This window comes from Gobius niger (genome assembly GCF_951799975.1).
Source record: "Gobius niger genome assembly, chromosome: 20".
In the NCBI taxonomy this organism is placed as follows: domain Eukaryota; kingdom Metazoa; phylum Chordata; class Actinopteri; order Gobiiformes; family Gobiidae; genus Gobius; species Gobius niger.
The window spans coordinates 24,644,310-24,664,689 of NC_136871.1; the positions used below are offsets into that span (position 1 = coordinate 24,644,310).

Here is a 20,380-nt window from a genome sequence, read left to right on the forward strand (position 1 = left end):
AATGAAAATGCTACAAGGTCACATGCTACAACACTTGAAGGTGTACTGCGGTATGCGATAGTGTACCCAAAGTACAAACGTGGCGACTACACCGTGCGAGCCTTGAAGACCAGAGCTACCTCAGGTATGTCACATTAAAAACAACACAACCAATGCTTTTACAAAGACAAATGTTTTGTGCTTTGTTTACAGTCTACATTGACCAACTAATGGCCCTGCTGTTTGAAAGTGTGGTTGAGGATCCTCTCCCATACCAGGAGCACACAGACAAAGTACCTGTGCCTGAACCACTCTGTGCCCAGTATGAGAGGCCAGACAAGCAGGAGGCTGTGAGCAGGCACAGGTCCAGATTTTTCAAGAGGACATAAGGTGAGCATGTTAAGTTTTGGCTTGATTATTTTGTGTGGCAAATATAATACGTAGATTACATAGCTAGTTTATAATGCTAGACTATAGTGCTAGTTTAGCAAATGTAGAATAAGTAAGGATTAAACAACAAGAAGCTGTGTATTACACAGGTTTAATGCACAACGCAGAGTCAGTTTTTTCAGATGATTTATCTAAAGCGACTTCCACAACAATAGTAGCTTAATTTTTAATCATTACTGTGGAAATTGCTGCAGTAGAGTGATATAGAAGATGATTTTCAGACAAACTGTGCGATTACAGGGAAATAATGCACCAGTTATCATTAGAATTCTCAGATGATTATGGATTGACTGTGGAATATGCATTATTATATTTTCAGACTGGCCTGGCAGTATGGAACAAAATCTTTTCAGAATGCAGACTGTGTTGCCTGAGAGCAGTGGCTAACCATGAACCAAAGTCCAGTGGATGAAAAAAGCCCGTGTATGAGTGGTTTTCTGGATTTTCCAGCTTGAGGTGTGTGCAAGACAGGACTGGCCACTCATTTGAACTGTCATAAGTACCTGTAGGTGAGCACATCACAATATTGCTCAACTCGCATTAAAATTCTAACAAATGTAGCATAGGAGTATTGTATTTTACACCAGTAAGTGGGAGAATCGTTTTTAGTGTTGACCAATAAATGCATTTGTTGACACCTATCATTTTGTTTATATTACTATTTCCCCAAGTGGTTTATATTTCTTCTCATTGAAAACAGTTTTGTGCCTTATTGAGGACTATATTTTAAATGTAAATTATAATGATGCTAACACATCTTGCACGCAAAAATGTATGCTGAGTTGTAACAGACTTTTCTTGTCCATGCAGTGTCAGAGGTGGAGAAAGAGGTGGAGAAAATGCATGCAAACCATTCTTCATGTCCACTGTATGTATCGGATCACACGGTGATGCATTTGATCAGTATATTGATGACAGACTTCCCTTTTAAAGTAATTCATGTCTTTGTGTGTTTTTTTAATTTTTTTATAGCATTTCAATTCACATTTTCAGACGACCTCTCTATCGGGCAAAGAAAGAATGTTTCTGGAAATGGAGGCACATTGGACAAGGACAGTCGCCAACCACATATAGAACGATGGGAGTAAACATTGCAATATGAAGAATTCTATAAGCTGACATGCCACTGGACAACATAGTAGATGAAATCAATGTTCCATGCAAGATTTAATTGTAGACACTGATCAGCAATCCAAGAACAAAATGAAGCCTTTAGCTGTTTCTGTCAGATATTTCACAGGATGGTTTGGTGAGGTAGAACCAGCACCACTTTGTCTCTAGAAGCTGAAAACTTAATGGTGCATGTGTAATTATTTTAGTTGGTATTGCTGGGTTGCAGGTTCTAAAATGTGATGTCACACTCCCCAGTGGGGAGGCAGGAGCCAGTTTTTCATATTAACTGCATTACACTTTCACAAGTTGCAGCCAAAAAAATAAATGTATGAATTACAAAAATGATCACTAATTTCAGTCACTGGGTCCATTATCTTTCTTATACAAGACCAAACATTTCCTCAAAAATGAAATAATTGTACCTCTATATAACATTATAGGCCTTTAGAACACTAACCTGCAACCCAACAACTGTATAGCCATAAGAAGTCAACTTTGTCTCCCGTGCATTGAGAAGACCTGCATGCATGCAGCATACTGTACATGAGCTACTGCTACTTGGTTAATTTAAGCCATCCTGTAGCTCAACTGTGGATGCAAGAATTCAGCTTTACTGCTATGTTTTTAATGCCTTTTCCCCTCAAAACTGTAATGATATCAATCTAAAAGGCGTATTAAAGTTTGATGGATGATCGAGCCACATTTAAAAATTCAGTTCAGTGTGTTCTAGTTCTGATTCTATAAATTAAGTATTAAACAGTCAAGTTCGATCTTGTATGGCAAGTATTAATTTAAATTGTATTTGTTCAATTTGTTTATTGCACACATCTAGGTAGACTAAGTGAATAGAGTACCACATGCAGCTTGATCCTCAAATGAAATATAAACTGTCATTATTGATTGATTGATATTGTCGTAGTAAGATTAACAAAAGAAAAATTGCATTGGGTAATTGCAATGTTGTAAAAGCCAGGAAGTACAAAATTAAGTAAGAAAACTTACCAAAAAAATAAGATCTATCATTTTCACTATTTCAACTAAATAAGCATACATGTAAAGACTTTATTATAGCCTTTACTCATCTTTTAGTGGTAGTTCAGTGCGTGTGTTACATTGGTTAAACCTGTAATTCACTAAATGTAGTAATAGAAATGACTTTGTGGACCCAAGAGCCTAATGTTACAGACCCTTAGTTAAGCCTTTAGATAAACATGGATGATTTATCTGCTTTATCTTCAATGACCAACCGAAAACTATTTCTAGGACAGTGTTCTTGCACAATATTTTTTTTTTTATGTGACATGTTTTGTGCACTTTGCTGTGAGAGAAATAAAAAAAAGCTTTGTAATACATATAATCAAGTCTCTATACCTCACACATTCTCTGCTTGCGACACTGAGATACATCTGCAATGCTTATGCAGACCACAGTGAAAAGTCTACATCTAAAATAGATCGGTAGATTCTGAAAGCAGCCAGGACAGTTACGTTTGGTCCCTTAGCTGCGATGCTAACATCGATCTAGCTCAATGCTAAGCCGTTAGCTTTGTAAATGACAGCGGAATCACTAATAAAATAACCCCGCGCCTCAGAGCAGTCTCGGGTACAAGGCCACTGTCTGCCACGATGCCTGTCCTGTGTAAAGAGAGCTGTAGAGCTGTCTCACCATGTTGCTAAATAAGTTAGCTCGCTGTGCTCGAACTTTGTTTACGAGGAGCGTTGCGAGTGCATCATTAGTCAAATGACTCAGGCCTGACAATCAGACCCCGAAACCCCTCCCACCCCTCACCCCTCCCGCGTGCCCCTTAGTCCTCCAGGCAACGCCCCTTTTCTGTTGAGATTTTCAAATCTGACACTCTCAGACTGAGCCTCTGGAAGGGGGGGTTAGATACCCTTTAAAGAGACAGAGGCCTATTTCAAGACATTCGCTACAGCCATTTTGAGAGAGCAATTTTATACAAGGCAGTTATTCTAATTTACTGTATTTACAGACCAACAGAAGGTTTCGTCATCATTGTAGTGTGATATAGACTGGTGCTATGTGATTGAAAAAAGCATAATACCCCCTCTTTAAATACTGAGATATGTTCTTCCCTGAGTTTAGATGAGTTGATGCGTACCTGTCTGGTCTTTAAGCGTGCGCTCAGTCAGGCAAAAAGACAAAAGAAGTTGTTTGCATTTAGCCTCTCCTCTATGGACTCACACGTGGGTGAAGTTAGAAGCAACCAAGCTCTTCCACGTTTTCCCTATTTAAATATGGTGACATGAATAGTTACACGATCCAAGTCCAATTATACAAAATTAAACATGTCGATTTTCTAAGCAAAAAAAAAGGGGCACTATATTGCAATGCTAACAGCATCTTTGATCTTTTTGCATGACTGAGCCAGTCACTAAGCTAAGGTATACATATCTCAGTATTTAAAAACGGTGGCTTTTGGTAAATGTTGAGCTCATAACATTGCTGCTTATCAGTGCCCGTTTCTACAAGTGATTTAATTATAAAGTGTAACAAATCAATTCAGAAATCAAGTTAACTCTTTGGGCTGGGATGATCTTTTGTCAAGATCCGATACACATCACGATACTCAGGGGCCGATCCGAAACGTATTGCGAAACAGTAAATAATTATGATTTGTAATATGTTTACCTTTTAATTTGTAAAAAAGAAAATTGTCATGTGTCCAAAGTCATTGGACATTTAAGATCAAAAAGTGCATTAGCACAAAATGTAAGTGCTGTTACTGGAAAACAAAGGAGTGCAGGATAAAAATGCCTCCAAACACAAATATTGAAAGTATTGCGATACTTGAAAAAGTAACAATGCTTGGTATTGCAGCACAAAGTATTGCGATCCAAATCCGATATTTTGTCCCAGTTCTATTAATTATCTATCTTGCTAAATTGTGAATGTTTGTGCATTATTTTCTTATAGATCTGTATTGAACTATAGGCGAGATTACAGGCGAGATTACAGGCGAGACTACAGGCGAGACTACAAGCGAGATTACAGGCGAGACTACAGGCGAGACTACAGGCGAGACTACAGGCGAGACTACAGGCGAGACTATAGGCGAGACTTTAGGAGAGACTATAGGAGAGACTACAGGTGAGACTATAGGAGAGACTATAGGTGAGACTATAGGTGAGACTATAGGTGAGGCTATAGGAGAGACTATAGGTGAGACTATAGGAGAGACTATAGGAGAGACTATAGGTGAGACTATAGGAGAGACTATAGGAGAGACTATAGGAGAGACTATAGGTGAGACTATAGGAGAGACTATAGGAGAGACTATAGGTGAGACTATAGGAGAGACTATAGGAGAGACTATAGGAGAGACTATAGGAGAGACTAGGAGAGACTATAGGCGAGACTATAGGAGAGACTATAGGTGAGACTATAGGAGAGACTATAGGAGAGACTATAGGAGAGACTATAGGAGAGACTATAGGTGAGACTATAGGTGAGACTATAGGTGAGGCTATAGGAGAGACTATAGGTGAGACTATAGGAGAGACTATAGGAGAGACTATAGGTGAGACTATAGGAGAGACTATTGGAGAGACTATAGGAGAGACTATAGGAGAGACTATAGGAGAGACTATAGGAGAGACTATAGGCACCTATTTCATTGTAGAAACAAGCGTGTGAATTCCCCTTCTATGTGACTGTACATCTATCTATGCTGATTACAAAAACAACAACTACAATCCACTGCAGTAATGACATGTTTACCATGTTAAAAATGTGTTTTTTCCTTTCTGTGTTGTTTTAATAATGTTACTATACAGTAATGCATGTAAAATACTTCACAATAACCCTGGTGTGATGACTTGAGTTGATGTAAGATAAAGCGCTCTCCTCTGCCTCTCTGTCCTGTCACAGCCCTCCATAATGACAGTGTTGCAGGTGGCGCAGGGTCACACAGCCTTAATGATATGCTTGGTCCCCCGCAGAGGTTATGGCGTGCGCAGCCGCGTGGGCAGGCACCTCTTCAGTATTCAAGTCATGGCCCGATCCCACCCAGAGCTGCCCTGGTTGGTCCGCCGTGATTAGCTGACCACCGCGCACCCCATTATCGTTAAGCGGTGCCAGTCGGGAAGTCATATAGTCCGCCCCGTCTTCCTAATCACACCCCCACTGGTGCGCTCCAAGCAATTACTGGCTGCCAACAAAATGCTTCATTGTTCATTAGGCACAGATAATGGACACATCACAACAAAAACAGAAGGGAGAGCTTGATTTACTCACAAGAAATACAGTCTGTAATAAAAACACTGTGAAGAAACATGGGGGATAATACAGGTGCATGTGATAAGACAGTGACGTGATTAGGTATAAATCAAATTCAACTAAGATGTCTAGATAACAAGAATTACAGACAATTATGTAAGAGGGCGGTGACTGAGATGAAACACACGGCAGCATGCAACTTCATAAGAAAACATATTTCCAATCCTTTGCTCTTGTGGGAAATCTGTTTTCGAAAAAATGCATTGTTTCATCTCATTGTATTTCTTCAGGTTAAGATATATTTAAATGTCCACGTTGGGAAATTTGTCCTCTGCATTTGACCATTCCTTTAGTGCTGCTGGGGCAACCTGTCAGGAGCAGTGGGTGACCTCCGTGATTCATTTTCAGATTTTGAGCTCGGTGCATGTTCATAGCTGTTTGGGGAATGGAGAAATCAGAAGAAAACAGATGAAGCCCACCTAGAAAAAAGGAGAACTTCAAACTGAAGTCCAGGCAGTCCACTTGTTATGACTTATGAACTTAAGGTTTCTAAAACACAGATTGAGATCATATGTTTTGAAAACTTGAACTTTTCAGTGGGTGACATTATATAAGCGTAGCTCCAATGCACTGTAGACTATGTTTTTATGACATCATTTTGATTTAGCTTTGGCGTTCCTCAAATGTTTTGTGGTCATTTAACTGTAATGTCCATGGGTTTTACCATTGTTTATTTTAAGAAAAAGAAACAGCCACTCATGATCTTTTTGGCAGTAATGACATGCTTTGTTGCATATGGTCAGATAATTACTGTAACGACCTAGCACTTAATGCTTGTCCCAAGGAAAAAGAGTGGTTGAAGTTACTGTATGTCATTCTTACTAAAGCAAAACAGCAATTTAAACTTTAGATACTGAACTATTTTAGTTTAGTGTCAACCATCAGCTGAAGTTTCACATTGTCTGCATATTATGCCTCCCAAAGGTTTGTTCCTGTCACAGTGAGAGACGCCTATTAGGTTTTTGCCTTGTGCGTGTAACACCAACAGCAGTCTATCAAATTAATTCTAGCTTCAAGGTCATTACCTCAATTTTAGAACAATAATGCATGAATTAAGACCTGATTCCTGCTGTTAGGAATGGCACATATGATGTCTTGGTTGGTGGACATAGTTGGTGATAGTTTTCAGTTTTGTAATAACTTTTACTTTTTTGTGACCTCTGTGTATTTTTTTGAAAATTCAAAATCTATTGTTGTTGCTACTTATACAGTCATTTAGATGTGAATGACATGCAGTTCTGCGATGTAAAGATTATTCATCATTGTGTTTAATAACCATTACCATTTCAAAAAGTCCAGCTCTAGGTGTTCCACAGGGGTCCATCTTACGTCCATTTTTATTTAATCTTTGTATACATCTTTTAATGAATTTGATGCATTAGTATCTTTACATATCAGAAGCCATGAACTGAAACAAGTATTTAGTTTTTTAAATGTAAGATTTACTTTTTCCATGATTTGTCATTCACTACAAACTACACTGCTAAACCTATACTGTTTGAGGTATCATGACCATCTTCTCACTAAGAAAAGCACGTTGCTATTTAAAGGCCTAATCCAGTTGTGCCTGTGATGGACATGGACTGTAATTGACATGTATTATTAGTCCGAACAAACAGATCGTCTGCAATGGACTGATATTTAGTACAAATGTCAAGCATGGCCCTCTGCACACAGCTATCTGTCCTCTCCCTGACTTCTGTCCTGCCTGTTTTGTCGCAGATTGGCCATGCTGTAATCCGACCATAAGAAAAATAACCTGAAGCCAAGGCACACATCGACCTGAGTGCGAGCAAGCTGTCTGTCAAAACATTTAAGCCATCTGTACGTTTTGTCAAACTCCTTCATGACCACTTACATTTTTGTGGAAGCAGTGATCACATTGAAGCAGTACAGCGGGTCAGTATAGGTGTGTTTACATTACCACTGAGAGTTCTGGAGCGTAACCAAGGGGTTCCAAAACAAACTCTCCCAATACGTGGTATACTTATCAAATCATGAAGCAAAACACTGCTGTCTGTCTAACAACGCTAGTAAGATCATTGTTTCAGTTTCAAACTGGCTCTACTCAGGGCAATGTACCACAATACAGTATTACACTTCCATCGCATGTTTATGCTCTTGTCCAGTTCAGGATTTGTTCAAATGTGTCCTGTGAGCTGGATCTTCCTTGTTTAAGTCAGTGTGAAAAGGATGAGTTGAGATAACTACTAAGTTATTTAGTTAATGATAATTAGTTAATAAATATATACAATGAGGAACAATAAATTGTTTCTCATCGTTGCAGATTATTTTACTGTACACTGAACTGGCAAAGGAATGGCTCACTAAACTCATATCACCTTCTTTAAAGGTATTGGACATTCTGCCCAACACACTTTTACACAGAATGAGGCGCTTCACATGAGACAATTGGACATTCACTCCATTCTCGGGTGTTCAGTTTTCCCTGTGTGTGCTGTCACAACTGCACACATCTGCGCCAACGGTCCCTATGACCACCACCACACCCGTCCAGGTGGTAATCGAACCCGGACCTTCTAGCTGTGAAGCACCGCTGTGCTACCATGCAGCCCATAAGAGGTGAAATTATGCAACTCAAAAGCAGAGTGAAGTGCCTTAGTTCTCAGGATGTAATTGCCAGAGAACCCTGCTTTGTCCTCTCTGAACAACATTGAAACTTTTGTGGTAAATTACTCTGCGTGGAATTAACCACAGAACTGCATCCACGATAAAGAAAAGGGCAACCTGTGTAGAGACAAGATTTGAACACTTTCCGTGATTGAGTTGAGTCAACGTGGACATAAAATTAGACAGGGACTGAACTTGCATTGAAGATCAACTTAAAAACTTATTTATAGTAATTTCTGAAAAGTAGTTTTTTCTCAAAGTTTACAGCAGGTCTGCAGATGATGCAACAGTGACAACAGTGAGTCTGTGGACAGTGAAGAGGGAGAAGGGAGCTGATGCAGGAGAAGCCTTTGTTGATAAAGAAGGGATAGGTCAATTGTCCCTGAAGCTTTAGTGATAGCGCTGGATGCCATTAAGATAAGGAGGATTAGAGCTGCCCTGGCTGTCCTCACCCTCACAGCCAGGTGACAGGTGCACCCAGAGACTGAGAGAGAGTAGCTTTCTTCCAAGAGATGAGAAACTAGATGGTACTTTTTAGGAGGCAGACAGGGCCACACAAGAGAAAGAAAAAACGGGTGTTTTGATTGAGGTTAAGGCTAAAGACAATTTAAAGACATTTATTAACTGAAGAATTTGGCTACCCTGCATAATTTGGCTGAAGAGGAAAACTAGATTGAACCCATCCAGATATGGGAGAACATGCAAACTACACAGAGAAAAGCCAACACCATCGGGGAATCGAACTCAGGACCATTATTTTATACATACTTCTCTTGTTTTGTCTGCTGGTGTATGCTGAGACAAACTTAAGGAACAGTCGGGGAAATTTGCATAAAATGAGACTCTGAGACTCTGCAGCTTTGGGACCAACTAAAGTCAGTTCAGTCTAACTTTAATTAAGTTTGGGATTAACACTGGGCAAATAACATTTCACATTAAACAGGCAGGTCCGTCCAAAATATAAATGAGATAATAAAACTATACTTGAACTATTGTCCCTTGGCGGATGCTACACAAGATATATTTAATAGTCTTTGTTCATGTCCCTCTTCTCAACAACAAAAGTGTCACTAAAAACAGCCAACATTCAAGCAACTACCCACTCTTCTTACTTTCAGAGCGAACAATCTCCTGCAGCCCTTCACAATCAGAGCGTGTCAAAGTGTCCCCAGTAATGTTTTAAGCTCTGTAAGAAAAAGTCTGTTTTATAAGACGAAAACAACAAGAATTTACAGGAACAAATAAACAGTCGCACGTGGAGGAAACCTGGCTGGCTGCCTTCAGTCTCCTCTGCTCCTCTGAAACGGTGCACCGCCTCCTGGGTTTGTCTCTGTTTCAGAGCGTGGTGTCCTGCACTGGTCAGCTCCACCTCCTCCATCCTCTTCCCCCTGTCTTTCACCATGTTCAGGGAAGAGCATAGCAGTTAATCTGTTTTATTCTCCAGGGAACGTCCATCAGCCAGAACAGTAGTTGGGGCAGAAGAAGGCATGTGTGGCTTAGCTGTGAGTCTTGCCCGGATACCTCCTCGAGGTATCCGGACAAGACTCACCTGTTGACTCACTTGTTGTCTCGTGACTCCTCCACTGTGCTGCAGCTGTGGGGGTTCTAGGTGCCTCTTCAGTGTTTCAGAAGAAGAAATGTGTAGGTCTCAAATGTCTTTAGCTCATAGTCATGGTCAATAGTATCCAGTAAAATAATGTGAAACACAGAAACCACAAATGCAGTTTGCAGAAAAAGGCAATTTGACAGTTACTACATACACATGGTCAGTAGTCAACATATAATAAAAAAGTATTCGCTTTATGTTATTGAGCAACATGCTGCATTCAAATGAACTGCTCACACATATAAGCAAATTCCCTAAGGCGTTTCAGTGGAGCATAAGTAGATCACACTTTCCTTTTAAATGGCCTTTTTTACTGAGAATTTATCTTCCAATGCATTTATGCCAGGCCATGTTTTATTTGCACTGAGTAAGCGTGAAGAGTTAAAGCACAGTGAATCTAGTTATTGGGCCCCAGCCAAGAGAGCCTCACTGCTGTCCACCTGCAAATGGTCAAGTAATAGACAATGATTTGCTACATCAAGACGTGGGCCGGAGCTGTGCCACCAGTGTGCTGGCTTATTCGATAGCACTACTAGGTCTTCATACTGCCACTGCCCTGTCTAACAGCCCCATGAGCTTTTACTGAACACTATAAAAAAGAACGTGTGGTAAATCAACACGGACCAGAGTCTGAATGGTAAATTTTGTGAAGCTGGCAGGAGCTTGTGTCGAGAAACCTAATGCCATCACGACCGAAACTGAAATCACCAGTGTCAGGCAAGATCAATTTCTGCATGCTTAATGTTATGCACTCACTTGGTTTGCTGTATGACGGGTGGACAGCAACCACACAACAGCAATGTGAGAACAAATTCATAAATTCAAGGCCCATTGTCTGGTTGAAATGTTCCGCAATTAGCCCAGCGTTCTTTTGCTTTGATTAAAACATTTATTATCACCCCCTTCTTGAGGAAAACTATTTCATTATTTCTGTGTACATTTATAAATGATGTTATTGTACAGCTATAGAATTCATGTGGTAGAGCGGTTGTTGATTCAAAGTGCTGGGCAAGACACTGAAACGAGGGGACGGGTGGAGGACGCCCAGTGGAGGTGCTGCATGTAACCCTTTACATGAGCATGTATGCTACTTTTAGTCAATAGTGTAAATTCCCCTTGAGCAACATGACTCATGAGACTCTCTAAGCACATGTTTCAGCTTAGGCTTTTACAAAGTTGAGAGGCTTTCTCCGTCAGATAGCGTTTACTATATCCACAACAGCCTAATTAAAAAGCTTTCAAGGCTGTTTGTCAGATCCACTAATCACTGACACAGTCCAGTATGTGCTAAAGGGTTGTGTGCAAATAAACATGGACTGCAACACACAAAACAAATCCCTCTTATCCAATTGGAGGGCCCTTACTTAATAATAATTAGCGTCAGACTCGTCCACGGTTTAAGGTTGTGTGTAGCCATACGGAATCCAAGAAGGAAACTTCTGGGAAAGTTGAGCTGGTGAACAGAACACACATTCACAGACTCCACAGGCAAGCACCAACGCAATGCAGGGAAGCACTATTTGTTTCCAGGTATTGTTGATCTCGGAGATTGACTCTGTAAGTGCTTAATTGTTCTCTTTAGGCTTTTGCACGTTTTCTTCGCAGGATTCATCTCACAAAAAAGTACCAGAGTGTTTTTTAGTACTTGCACTGTGATGGCAATCAGGCTTTTTTGTTTGTATATCAGCTCGTATATTGTTAACTTCTAAGATAAGATAAGATAAGATGATGGGAAATCCGTAGACGATGACCACGGCGGTGGAGCTCTTGCGCTTGGCCACGATGTTCTTGGCCACACAGGTGTAGTTGGCCGTGTGGGACAGACGCGCCTGCTTGATGATCAGGTTGTGGTCCACGGTGATGTAGAAGTTCCTGTCCTCGGCCGGGTCGATGATCTCGTTGTCCTTCAGCCACTCCACCCGCATGACCTTGGAGGATGGAGAAACTGTAGCTGCCCTCTGTCTCCTCTGATCATCTGAAACGGTGCACCGCCTCCTGGGCTTGACCCCGTCTCAGAGCGTGGTGTCCTGCACTGGTCAGCTCCACCTCGTCCTTCCTCTTCCTCCTGCACAGCTCCCTCCACAGTCTATCACCATCTCCTCGTTGGTCCCTTTTGTTGTTTCCTGTAGCTCCTCTTGTGACGCCTCCTCCGTGCTGCAGGTGTGGGGGCTCTTGGTGCCTCTTCACTGTTCAGTGTCTCAGAAGAAGATGTCTAAGATCAGTATTCGACCAATCCAAACCAGAAGAGCTCTAGCTGCACATGTTTTGTGTACTTATAATAGGTTTTGTTTTTTTCCTGCAGGGTGAGTTGTCGTTTCACTAGAGAGTGAGGGGAAAAAAGCTCAGGGTAGAGCCACTGCTCCCCCACACAGCCAGCTGAGCTTGTGCTTATTTGCTGTTTATCTGGTGAGTTCTCTTTCAAGACGTCTTGGAGAGAAGATCTAAAATCTCTCTTGCTTCTCTGCAAATATACAAATCTAGAGAACGTTTCTTTGATGTAATTGTAAAACCTTTCCAGTCTACCACAGAAATTGCAGGTAAAAACGTGTGCTGAAAATCCGTCTGTTTTAAATAAGACCTATGAATAAATAATATCCTCAGTTGCCAACCTTGACCTCCCACTGTGTTGTACTTCACCGGTCATGGTGGTAATTATCCGCCTGGTTTTCGCCTCTTACATCATCAGTAATGTATGCCAAAAGGTCAAAGGGATAACTCTATAAAACATCTCTCATTAAGTTTTACTGTTTTCATGACAGGTTCTGTTACTTGACTGGACGACTGAGAGGTGTCGGTTAACCCGCGCGGCGGCCTTTTCTCCCTTTGTTATTAGCTAATGAGTGCGTGGTTTACCGGGCTGATAATGAAGCTGCTTTTCTCCATCCGACACTGGGCCGAGTTCACTTCCAGTTTCTCCCTGGCAACCGTGGCAACCGGCGTAAACGACAACGTAAACACAGTATATCATACTGGTAATGTGGGCTGTGCATCTGATCACATTTTTTATCAATTAGGATCTTTTTTTCTCATATCACCTAGTCTTTTAGTAAGGCGAGCATGCAAAATATCACCGACACTGGAGTAAGCAATACTTTGATTGGCTTTTGGTTTACTATGAATCAGAATGGGTTTCAGTTATTTTTGTTAGTTATGAATATTTTACAATTAAAAAACGTATAGTAATGAATATAATGATGAACACAGTGAATGGATGTATATATGCTCTCGGTGTTGACCTATAAGCTACTGCACAATCTCATATTTTAATACATGTTAGCAATATCAATGCCATGGGGAAAAAAAGTAGTTGGAAAAATTGCTGCTGTCATTCCCAACCTCTCATCCTGGTTTCTCTCTCTCTCTCTCTCCCTCTCCCTCCCTTTTACTCCCCTCCCAGTCACAGCCGCCTCAGTCGTTTGTGGAGCGGAGCGTTGGACAGGAGTAGCCGCAGCTGCGCTCTCTCCTCACACCAGCTCTGAGCCTCTCAGCGGGGTGTGTGAGATACCAGCGCCTGTGGGAGACCAGGGACCTCCACCGTCCTCCTACTCAGGTAAGCGATAAGGAAATGTAACTTTGGAGCGTGTTTAAGGAGGGTCCGAGGTCTGGAAGTTAGTTATACACAGATAAGTTCACTGAAGTTGAGCAGAATCTAGGTTGAAATGTGCGATGCTGGGAATAAAGCAGTGTTTCCTAAAAGCAGCCAGTTTCTGTCACAATCATCGACTGAAAAAACGGAGGAATTCTACTTGAATCCCCTTGAATGAGTGGTGGGAGTCATTGTGAGCTAAATTGCAGACTACAGACTGATGCAGACATTATATGTGTGGAAATACATTACCCACTCCAACTGCAAAAGTGTTTTATGGTTGGGAATAAATATCCTTGTTGTTTCGCGGCTCATCGTCCTGAGGTCATATCAGTTAAAAAAAAACACTGGCCGAAAGCAATTTGAAGTGACAATTTGCAGGCAATTTAGCGCATCATATTGTGCACCTGCTGTTTAGGACGCAGATGCAAGGCTCTTGAAAAAAAAAAAACGCAATCATATTAGATACTTCTCAGTGTTGTTGATGTATGTTTTCGCGTCATGGTTTGTGGAGTGTAATCTATTCAGAGCCCATGCACACAGGACGCGGTTTGCTGGTTCTAGATGAATGTAGCAGATACGGAGGCGGGTCAACTATGGAGCCAGAACGTGTTGTATCTAAAATGAAGTGGTGATAGCAGGTAGCGGTGAAGTCGCTGTGAAGGCTGGCTATTCAAAACAAATACAAAATACAGTGTGTTCTTTCTTGGAATGACGGGGATCCATTTCATGAGCCACGTTTACTGCTTTTGTAGGAAAGAGTGGACTTGTACCAGAAACTTTTTTGAACTATAGTGCGCTGAGAGAGTAATGCAGTGTCTATTGCCCCCTGTGCTCCTCTGCAGCTTAGCCAAACACATGAAGGACATGAAGGGCTTTTGAGCTTCACATACCGTGTGCACAGGCCTGCCAGAATGTGTACTTTTTTCTTTTTTTTTCAAAACATTTTGCAAATGTTCAAAACCGACATCTATCGTCTGTGTTTTTTGTCGTTGTACCATGACAGTTTAAAGCATTATCCAACTTGTTGAAATAAAAGCAGTTTTCTGGCATAGTTGTTTAAAGATATTTGAAGTATGATTTGATTTGGAATATTTCAGATATATTATTACTATCAATCTTTTTTTAAACATCTTCTTACAGCAATTTACTTAGCACTATCAAAGCAATTAAAGTTTACCCAGTAATTCTAATCAACATATTATAAGTCTTGACTAACAGTGAGATTGATTGGTTGACTGAATCAATTTTCTTATTCGCTGCGCTGGAAAGTCAACTTTGAGACGACAAATGACAAATTGCACGTTATGTTTTAAGTATGGTGTTATTCTCTGCTCAACCAGGTCAGGAGCAACAAGTAGAGAAGTTTAATGGTCATTAGGTTTGTTTACAAAGGCCACAGTACCAGCCACTGAAGGCCTTAATCTCATTTGGATTAACACAAGTGACCATAACAACCAGCTCCCTCTAATCATTGTGTTGACAGGAAAAAATCTGTATGAATTTAATTTCTGTACTTTATCCTTCACGTTGCTTTGTTGTTTTATGAAGATCCACTTCTTTTTGCTCTCTTGGTTTAATGAAATTGACCAGTACGTGACATAGAACAGTCTCTTTTCTTAATAAGTCCTCCCACAAAACTATGTAGCTCTCCCACTGCTTTCTATAATGGTCCCAAGATTAGTTTTCCAGCCACTAATATATTACATTATACACTACACACATGTTCACGGTGAATGTGCACTGTAGGTCTATTAGGAATGGTTTGTAATTGCTTATTTGAACATCAAGTGACATTAAAGATGACAATTTAAGATGAACAGAATTGTATGTTACAATTCAGTTATTATTGTTGTACAATACAGTTTTAGCCTTTTTACCAGATCAAATAGAGACTTATTTTTTAAAATGCAGTTAACATACAGTACATGCGCTGGGGTGACAGTAATGCAACACAATTTAGAAATAACTGTCAGTCAGTGTTAATTTTGTCGACTAAAATATTTAGTCTTAATTTTAGTCAAAGTGATATTTTTGCTGACTAAAATTGGACTAAAACTAAATTAAAACTTTCTCATGAGACTAAAACTGTGACTAAAATGTCCAGATATTTTAGTCGACTAAAATAAGACTAAATAAAAATGAAAAGGAGAGACTAAAATCTTCCAAACTTTTATTGACAGTCTGAAAAAGACTCATATTTATGTGGAGCAGCTCCATGAAGTCGAGGACCACGATTAAATATGATTATAATGAATATTATAAATATAAGTCGACTAAATTAGTCTTCATTTTAGTCGACTAAATTGACATGCAATTTTGGTCGACTAAAACTAGACTAAAATTGAAAAGTTTTTTTTGACCAAGTCTTGACTAAAATTAAATTACATTTTAGTCAAAAGACTAAGACTAAAACTAAAATAAAATATGTTGTCAAAATTAACACTGATCTCCATATGGCACTGTGTCTTTTTCCTCCCTGGGCCTATATAAGGCGTGGCCTGATGTACCAGGTGCCGCTTAGGGATGTGGATATTGGGTTTTTGAGCCAAATAAATGATAGAAGTGGAACACGTGTCTGGGAACCTTTCGTTTCAGCAGCCGCAGTGTCAGTATGCGTGGTGTAAACTGCCACTACACTTGGTGTGCCTTGGTCTCGGGCTTGTCTTGATCTCATCACTTGGTGTTTTTGATCTCGGTCAAATGTTAATGTCTGTGTACAGTACAACAAGTGCTCAGACAATAGGACGTGATATTAATGTGCTATATAACCGTAACACGTCAGAGAAATGAAAACACAAAGCCCACACAAAGAGCTTTTCACAATACGATGGAAAACCCACGAAATAAGCAATAGTCACAGTTTGGCCCTGAGTTTAGACTGTAATTGCGTAGTTTCAGGCATATTGGTAATAATAGTACCCAGATGAAGCATGGACATGATTATTTGAGTTCCTTCGTTATGCAATAGAACCTCTTTCAATATGATTTAGCGTACACAGTGGGTCGTGTTACACTTTAAAGCCACACCGCGTAGAATTTTACCCAATAAATAAAATTGAAATACAAGCATTTATTATATGACAGATTTTTTTCATCATCAGAAAATAATACCTCATAAATGTGCTGCCTTTGCTGTGAGTGGCTCAGCTCTCCTAAGACATGACTATGACTGTGACTTTCCCGGGAGGGGGTACGTCTCCAGCTCGACTCCATGGAGATGTCAACAAAGGCAGAAGATTTTGAGATTCAAACATCATCTAAGTCAATTCTGTGATTAGCATTGTCCGTGTCGAGCTGGTCATTAGGGGCATGTTTTGTACCGATGGCAACAGTATAATCCAAAATGTTACGTAGTGTGCCTTTAACATTCAAAACTTCAATTAAAGCTGTTGTCCAAAATCTTACCAAATGTAGTCGTCTTTTTGATTTTTCTTTGTTTATTGTGCTTTAGTAGGGGTCGATTTGAGAATTAAACTCAGTGAACTGACAAAAAAGAAAACTATTGCAAATATTTACTGGTATATTTGAACATGCCATGTATAAGCATTACATTCATCATCAAGCAAACTCTATTGTTGTGCTGCTGAGGCACTTGTTCCAAAGGTTGCTGGTTCAAACCCAGCTTCAATCATGTGTCCTTGGGCAAGACACTTCACACACTGTAGCGTCTCACAGCAGCACAAAATCCCTTTCTCTGTATTCCAACGATGAAAGAGGGGGTGAATGAAGTTCATTCCTAACTTGCATTAATAACATCCCAATTCTCCACAAGGATGAGTTTATGAGCACATTTAGTAACTTACAGGGAGCAAAGCAGTGTTTCACAGTAATGCTAACAACAGCTAACACCGCTACTTAAAGGCACACTGCGTAACATTGTGGACTATACTGTCGCCATCAGAACAAAACATGCTCCTAATGTCCCGCTCGACACAGGAAATGCTGTTACTGCAGTAGGTATTCAAATAATGGATTTTGATGAAAACCTAACCTGTTTACATCTCAAATTCTGCTGACTTGTCATGTCTCCATGGAGACGAGCTGGAGACGTCCCCACTCCCGGTTAATGTCTTAGGAGAGCTGAGCCGCTCACAGCAAAGGCCCATGTTTGTTTGTACATTTATGAGGCATTTTTCAATTATGAACATATCTGTCCTAAAATAAATCCTTGAATTTCAATTTTATTTATTGAAATAATAATAATTGCTGAAATTCTATGCGGTGCGGCTTTAATGCTGTGCAATTACATGCAGAACGTCCTTTATACTGATAGAGAACTGAATACATTTAGTTTGAGTACTTGATTAAAATCAGGGTCAAAATATATATAGATATGTTTTGATCATTATTTAAAAAAACAGGATCATAACAATTTGATGAGTGTGTCCTCTCTTTTGTTTCACAAGGCTCCTTTTCCCCCCTTACATCTTTACTATCTTTCATGTCCAAACAATCTAAATCTGATCTAAGTCCAAATCTGAAAAATTCCGGGCACAAAAAAACCTATTCTTCTGATTTGGTCATTCCTAATTCTATCCACACTCGTCACACCCAAAGCCAACATCTCCAACTTCTGCCTCCTTTTGCTCAGGGCCCCACCACAGTCTTGTAAACTTTATGCAAATGCAAATGAAAACAGTTTACTGCCTACATTCGCTGAGAACTTCTCTCATATTTACGTCTTTGGCTGTTTCTGTTCACTCAGCTGATATCAAAAGCCCTAACAAACCTTTCTCCCCCCTCTCTACTGCGTGGCTCGATCTGTGAGTATTTATCTGCGCGGCCTAATGGAGCAGAGCAGTGTGAACCTGTGATTTAGAGCTTCCCTCGCCAGTCCTAATGATAGGGCAATGGCACTGGAGTGTACAAAAAACAGGTGCCGCGGATTGAATAGATGCAACGCTACGCCGCTGAAAGCCAACAGTGATTGTCAATGTCCCCTGCAATATATGCTCGTTTGGAATATTGTGCTCGGGCCTTCGTAATTATTTGCATAGAAATCCGCCTTTTGAACTGGAGCGAGTCTATTCTGGGGCTGAATTAAATATGAGGCATGACAGTACCGGGTAATTCGGGGTTTTGTGACAGTTTTGACGCTAACTGTTGCTGCGTTCTATAAACACAGTGAGTCTCTGGCGTGAAGTGATAACGGATGGAAAACGGTTCGGCACATTAAGGAATAACTTTGAACGACAAGCAATAAACAGGAAAACAAAGGGGAAGGGAGCAAAGGGAAGAGCAAGCCACGTTTGGCCAATGCTTCTGTTTGAAAACTGTTCACTTATTTGCTTTATTTACCTTTCTCAACAGCAGAACATTTGAAATATTTCATAAAAGATTATGTTTGAGATTTTTAGTGACTGTATCTATACACAGCGTCGTCAAGAGCTCCAACAGCAAGTATACGCTTTTCTGTATCGCTTTCTTTTTCAAATGACCAGCAATGACTAGTGATCTAAAATGACCACATTGATAAAAGTTTCCATTAGTTTTAGTTTAGTGCTAAACATACCACGCATGCACATATGTATCGTAATATTAAATCTAACAACAGATCCAGCAACAGTTTCTTTAGGCAATGTAGTCCCTCCTTTTTGTTAAAATAACCATCGCCTTTGATTGACAGGCCACACTCCACACTTTTTTACCCACTCCCTGTGTTTAACCTACCACTCAGACCGCATTGTGAAAGCAGGTGTCACGGGCACAAACGGACGGGTTTTAAGTTTTTTTGTGTGTTTTATGGTGCATGTTTTTAAAGTTGATTTTATAAGCAAGCTCGTTGCCCTGGTAGCTCCGCCCCTGTTTTACCGACAAGACACACCTGCACCTTGACTGTGCAGGGGGGCATAAAAGCGGAAGTGGGTTGGCACAAAGGAGGACAGACAGCAGGGACGCGGCGGACAGTGGGGGCGCCGAAAGGCGCAGGCCGCCCCGGGCTGACGGAAGAGTGACATAGGGCTTTTCCACCAAGGTGTTGGTTCTGGGCTGGTTCAGAGCTGGTTCTGGTGCCGGGTTGGTTCCATACTGACAAAATGAGAGCTGTGCCTATTGTCATAGCAACGCTTTGGGAAGTCAACATCAAAAAGCAACATCTTACTACTGCCACTTCTGGTTATAAAATACAGAAAAATAAGTTTATGTTTCAGTCACAGCAGCCGTTAACATTCTGATTTCTTCTTTCTAACTCTTGTTTTAGCTAAAGAGCATAAAGCAAAACAACAGTTTCCTCCACAGAGACTGTTTTGGCTTCTCCCGGAAGTTATAAGCACAAACTAACTAATACTGATTGTTTGTTGGAGGAGAGAGCCACGCCCCCAGCCGCTGACATCACTCGTACTCGTTTCTTGGTCCAGCTTTTAATTGGTTCCCAACCGGCACCAGATTTTGGAACCGAGAGCCAACGTTTTTTCAGTGGAAAACGAAAGAACCGGTTCTGAAACTGGAACTGGCCCAGAACCAGCACCGGCACCAGCTTGGTGGAAAAGGGCTAACAGAGAAGAGGCACGGACACAGGGACGCTGTGGACCAGGAGCAAGCACAAACTGGACGGGCTGCGGAGGCCGCTATGGCCGAGGTGCGCGTGAAGGACGTGAAGGACGAGCACCACGTAACGAGAACGGGAACGTGAATCACGCAACGGGCCGCATCCCCGCGAAGGACGAGCTGCTGTATGCTGGAGGACGGGCAGTGTTGGTGGGCGCAGCGCAGGATAG

General features: G+C 40.8%; 1 protein-coding gene across 1 annotated transcript in view; it reads left to right on the top strand.

The window, feature by feature from the left end:
- The first annotated feature begins 12,987 nt into the window (after positions 1–12,987).
- The window catches only part of mmel1 (membrane metallo-endopeptidase-like 1), a 28,299-nt gene continuing 20,906 nt past the window's right edge, over positions 12,988–20,380 (top strand). The window contains exons 1-2 of the mRNA XM_079578297.1: positions 12,988–13,047; positions 13,473–13,625. The gene's annotated coding sequence lies outside the window, so the exon portion shown is untranslated. The remainder of the gene's footprint in view (positions 13,048–13,472; positions 13,626–20,380) is intronic.